The 6,000-nt window shown below is 43.8% G+C and overlaps 1 protein-coding gene across 1 annotated transcript in view; it reads right to left on the bottom strand.

Moving 5' to 3' along the window:
* Positions 1 to 6,000, bottom strand: part of LOC131879475 (uncharacterized) — a 50,190-nt gene that overhangs the window by 28,147 nt on the left and 16,043 nt on the right. The window lies entirely within an intron of this gene.

The following is a 6,000-nucleotide window of genomic DNA, read 5'->3' as shown; positions in this document are numbered from 1 at the left end:
AGTCTACAAGTTTTGATAGCCTGTCACTCCAAAACGCCACTTATACGAGGAATAATGTACACCGAATGGGAAGGACCTCTCAAGGTAAATATGCGAATTCAACCTGGAGGCAAAGTTATAAGCAAGCAAGCAAGAAACCCGTGGATTTGGATTGTGACCCAAACTCGCCAAACTCGCCTGGACTACCAAAATGTAGTTATAGCCATATCCACATAGCGTTCGTCCACGTATGTTGCTGCTTTGGGGATATATTTACTTCGTTTGGGCCGAGGTGAGGCCCAAGTGGGATCGGTGCTCTGGGGGATTTAACTGTTAACCACGGCGGACATAAATAATGGAATATGCTGGAACAGTGGAACGGTGAAACAGGGAAGAAGCCCTTGGAGAGAAGGGATCATAAGTGATCGAGCCCTCTTTGGGAATTTGCCTTAGTCGTGTGAAAATTAATCTCGATTGAGTTGACACAGTCAACAGCCCCCGAGCAGTATTTAGATCACTTCAAATATTTGAAATGTGCCAAGCGACTTAGCAGTTCGTTCCTTCGCTCGTTTGCTTCCTTTATGAGACCCAATGGTGTTCATCCATTTTAAATTGGCATCACTCTGCTGAAGAAAAAATGAAAGAAAACCAACATCGTGTGCGGGCTTTGAGTTAGAAATCATATAGGGTGTTGTATAAATGTTCATGTTTTGTTTTTCTATTAACGTAATCATCTATTTTTAGGCTCAAAAAAGCCGCATGCTGGGATATTCCTAGTCACCCTGGTCCCCATTACTGGCCATGTGAAAAAATTGGGCTCGCTGATCCGTAGACCTTTTTCCATTATTCTCCACGGACCAATTCAAACTGAGATGCAGCATATTCTTGGATTTACAACTGAATATTTGAGAGAAACCCTCTTCTTCTAGAATGCAGCAATGTTCGAGGAGGATCGGTGAAGAATGCTTTGAAATTCTGCTCTGTGTGAATTGGTCCCCCAGATCATGACCTAGATAAGATTTATCCACCAATACGTTTCTGAAAAAAACCCTGATGGATCGCGACGTTTTCAACAACAACCACGGCGTGAGTTCAAAAATGGGGGTCCCAAGATCAGGCTCAATGATTTCCTATCCAACTAATTGTTTGCTCCCATGGGGAAATGAGCCAAAGACATGCAAGGATTAAGGCGCTGGGATTTTCGATCCGAAACCGCGTCTGCGTCATATTCGATGGAAATGATTGATGGATAAAGATTCTGCTAGATCTTGACAGGCTTTAACAACGAATTCAACCAAAACATATCCATTCTTTTTGGGGGTAAAAAGTGAAATTGATGTGAAAGGCGGATTCGCACTTTCCAGAACTTCCTCATGGAGAGCCAATTTCCATTCAAGGAAATCACTTCAATTTGACGAAAAGTGCCAAACCGAGGTGATGGATTGATATAAATTGAATCGAATAGGCGGAAACGGTGGGCGAGGCCTCATATTAGTTGGTAAGCAGGAAAAGAAACCAAACAGGCTCATTCGTCTTGTGAATACAGATGGCCAACAATGGACTTGCCAGATCAAAAATGCGAAGACTTTTAGCAGACAAAAATGAGACGAAATTCGCTCATTGAATTAGATTGATGGTTTCAACAAACGGCAAACTATTCCAACGGCAAATCGAGCAATCCAATTTATTTTCAAACCTTTATGTGTTTTTTGAGCCTCACAAAGCAACTACCAATTTATGCAATGTACGCACAAGCCCGACGAACAAATAATGTCCAAAGGCAGTCATTTTCTTCATTTCAAGGATCGATCCAAAGTTCTCCATTATAATTTGGCAAGTCCATTGGACTGGAAAGGAGTAATGGAACACATATTGTCACTTTTGAAATGTCAACCTAAATTGAGGGGGTTTTGCCTAGGCTAAGTGCCATCTTTAATATTGTTAACAGTAACGCATGCGGTATACAATTTCCACCTCATCTTTCATTAGACCGAGTGGTTTTTTTTCATCGATTTTGCATTTACCCTGGAATTCGTCGTAGTCTTCTACTTTAACTTACATAAAATTACGGACTTCATATTTTGCTCGGGGAAGCTAGTATGATAAAAGTAACCAAATACGATTGGATTACATTCCTAAGTGCACGAGCACTCTCAAATTTTTATGGTCAATAATCTCTCCCAGCGTCCAAAGGCTAACCACCGCATTTAGTCGCGATGAATTGCAATCTGAGGCTGGATCCTCTCTGCAGGCGAACCACCCCGATGACCCCGTATCGATCTCGAAGGTTTTATTGCTTGTTCCTACGAAGTAATAGGGTCCTTTCTCTCAATTTTTACGGCCACAAAACAAGTTTAGGCACTCCTCTGTTTCATTGCTCGATCATTGTAGTCGCAGGTCCTTGGGCTGGATCTGCATTAGGCTGTTGAAAGGCTGGCGTCCTCGTTCGACCGACTGCTCATGTGTAAGGGGACTTGCAGTCTTTTTTGCCCTGCCTTCTTTGATGTCAGAGAGCGGGAGATTTGAAATGATCTAGCGTATGTATTGTTGGAATATTTTTGCGCTGCTTTTGGGTGAAAGACGAACCAGATGGAAATTGTGATTTATGCTAGAAGACGACGCAGGGGCTGAAGGTCAAAAGGTTGTCAATATCCTCCTTGCCAGAGACATCGGCATTGAAAGAGGGCCCATTTCCTCGAAACCAAAGCTGAATGGATTTATTGACAATCTCATGCAAAAAACGGGTGCTTTCTTCCATTCTCTCGTCTCGGTTTTGTCGATTCGCACTTCATCTTATTCAAAGATAGGAGAGGCCTTTCAGAGGGTGTGCAAAAACTAAGGCCATACATAAATACAGAAGTGAATGGGGCCCTGCCATACAATAAGAGCTTTACAAATTGGGGTTTGAATCTTATCACCCCACCAACATTGGGAGAGGAAAGAATATTATTCTTACATAACACGTACTACATACGTACATACATGCACAGTTAGTAACATTGCATGGTATTTTTTGAGCTGAATGGATCGGATAATGGATATGGCATTCTTTTTCTCAGTTATTTCCGGTGGCGAATGAGACGGAAAGTTGATTTAGGGACCAAAGCAAGAAGACGAGTGTTTTCAAGAGGCAACTCCTTTCACGGTAGCCAAGCTGACGGACTATACATACAGTAGTATGCTCTTACTCAAATGTACGAACTCGGAACGATCTTGGTGTGGGCGATGGCGGCACAATGCGTCTTCAATAAAAGCATAGATGGCTTGGCTCTATTCAGATACAAAGGCATCAACTCGGGCGATCTCTCACACCCGAGATTGAGTACTCACTCGTCGAGCCCAGCTGTTTGGCTTTGCTTTATGGCTCCCGGAAAAAATCGTAGTCCTCACCATATCTATCAAAAGCCTTTCTCAAATGCATGAATCGTGCGTTTTTTTTTTTTTTTTTTTTTGAAAAACGGGCTCAAGCCATCATGGCTCACTTCCTCGGCATCAGGTCTCATGATGCATATTTCGCTCACACGCTTGGAAATTGATGGAGATGGTTTATCTTGAATGTGCTAAACGAAATGGGAGAGAACCCAAATATTTGAGTTCGAATCACATCTGGGACGATTTGTAGGTCGGCCTTCTGCTGTCGCATTCTCGGTTGAGTTATTTGGTCGGTATAGTGCCGGGACAAGTTTGGATTTCGGAACTCGGGACAAGGCAAAATTCTCTATTGAAAAGAGGAACTCTGGCAAAGTAATAAAATGGTTTAAAATACAAACTCGGACGAGCGAGGAAGAGGGCCTTTACGAGTAGAAATCAGCCAGCATTCATACTTGTGGCATACGAGTACACGTTTCTCCTTTGGCAGTGACGAGACTACGAAAGTATATTGCCGGGTCGTGTTTGAACCCACTGAGTTTGAAGCAAATTCCCTGGCACATTTGTTTCAATATGAATAGCAAACAGCCTTGCCTGGCAAAGGCAACATGGTATACGTAAGTAGTACGTACTTTAGAGCGATGCTGTTTGATCTACCAAGCATGGATTACAGTGCAATATTTGAGGCCTACGGCCGAGTTAAGTTCGTTCGTTCTTTTGTGACGATACATTTGGAGAGATGTGCTTGAGTCCATCTTTTTTTCCTAGCTCTGTGACAAGAATGTTTCTTGCCTCCGAGAGGCCCAGAGCAACCATGGATCCTCATGTCAAGTTGACAGACGGCTTGTTCCAGAAACCTTCGAGAAGTGGTGCATGGCATGGTCATCATTTTCCTGTTTTCATAACGAGGTCGCCCAAACGACAGCCTCAACAACAGCGGCGCAACGCCGTTCAACGTAACGTACACAAGTGCGCACGCAGCCTTGAATCTAAGGTGGACGAAGACGATTCTCTCTCAAAATAACCGCCCTCAAAGAAACTTGCAGCCCTCAATCATGATCCAGCTGAGGCGAGCGCACTTGGATCTTGGTGTCTTGTTTCTTGTTTGGAAAAAAATGCACCTTGCCAGCCTTTGGAAAGTAGAGTTAGACGAGAGGTGAAAATGAAGCCCTAGATTCCGCATTCTTGGAGAGCTTTGTTCCACTGGGAACGTGTCCCTCTGAAGACGCTCGGGTATCAAAGGTACTCGCATCATGAGCGTATAATTCCCTTATTCCCTAACTTTCTAGACTTGAGACTTTCTAATCTGACGCGTGGTGGATCGTCTTTTCGCAATCACATCACTGCTTCTTGGTGTAGCTTTGCTAGCAAATATTCCTCGGGTTTGTGTTTAAACCGACTCACAACAAATATTGAATAGTTTCCATATGCTTCACTAGGTTTTTGGCAACAAAATCACATCTTTTGTTTGGCAAAAAGGGACGTCTCTCTTTCTCACTGACTGTGTCTGTGTCCTTTTTTGCGATCCTTTGGGCTCAAAATTCCACTTTCTTGATATTGCAGGAGGATCCTCTGGTGATGGAGATGGTGGTGGGAGTGGTTCATCTAGCCTTCCCTGGAAACTGGTGGGTGGGTGGGTTCGTGGCTTGTGGTTCAATTCTGGCACAAAGGAGGAAATAGCTTTTTGCTCCCATATATTTTTCGCCAAAGGCTAATATTGCTCGGCCAAAATGTCATTGTAAAAACATTCCGGAAGTCTTACACTTAAGGGAAGAGAAAAGGCCGAGTGCTAATGCTTCTGCGGCTTCACCCACCATTTGGAGTCGTTCATTTTTTATTCTTTCCCATCAACCTTGGTCAGAACATTTGGCTCCTCGGGGTTCTTATGCAGTTCCACGTTCCAACCGCGAGCCAGCTCGATGCTCTTCCAAGTTGCTGTACATTTCTCCACCTCAAAGTGAAACTTATTCCCCACCAGGTGTGGACTGTGGATAGACAGACGTCTCGGCCAACAGGAGGAGGAAAATCGCTCAATAAAGGGACCAACCTCTGACCTCTAAGTGGTCTGGGAAGAAATTGATCATTGGTTGGGACTACGCTACATATTGTAAATGTCTTTTAATCTCCAGGGGAGTAGGAATGACTCGACAAGCTAATGAAAAATGAAGATTTCCAATCAAAAAGAACCCCTCTGTGGCAAAAACTCAAATGAGGTCTGAGGTTGCCTCTGCAAGGTTGGCTCGCTCGCCTTAGGGACACACTGGAGAACCGAACAGAGGACGTTGGATGAGAAACATTTTTCATAAAGAAGGATATCTCTTCATTGTTGTTGGTGTACCATAGCCAGAAGTGGTCGTCGTGGTGGTAGTGTCCGTAGTTGATAGGAGAAGAAGTAGTAGTAAAAGAATGACGGCAATCCTCACTACTTTGCTTCTACTCCTTCTAACTTGGTGCATCTCACTAGCCTCTTCTTCTTTTTTCTTCTTTGGGACGAGAAGGTGCACAAAAAGTTTGGTCCAGATGGAACAACCGAAAGATCCACGCAGATTCAAGCGGGGAAATGCGCCATATCACGGCATTGGATCTTGACAGGAACTCGCAGAATCTTCAAATTAGTTTTCAATGTCAGGCGCGCTCCTTGGGTTTTCGTGG

Source organism: Tigriopus californicus, chromosome 4, assembly GCF_007210705.1.
Source record: "Tigriopus californicus strain San Diego chromosome 4, Tcal_SD_v2.1, whole genome shotgun sequence".
NCBI lineage: Eukaryota > Metazoa > Arthropoda > Copepoda > Harpacticoida > Harpacticidae > Tigriopus > Tigriopus californicus.
Note: the sequence above shows the minus strand (reverse complement) of the source record. Positions and strands in the feature narration are given on the sequence as shown.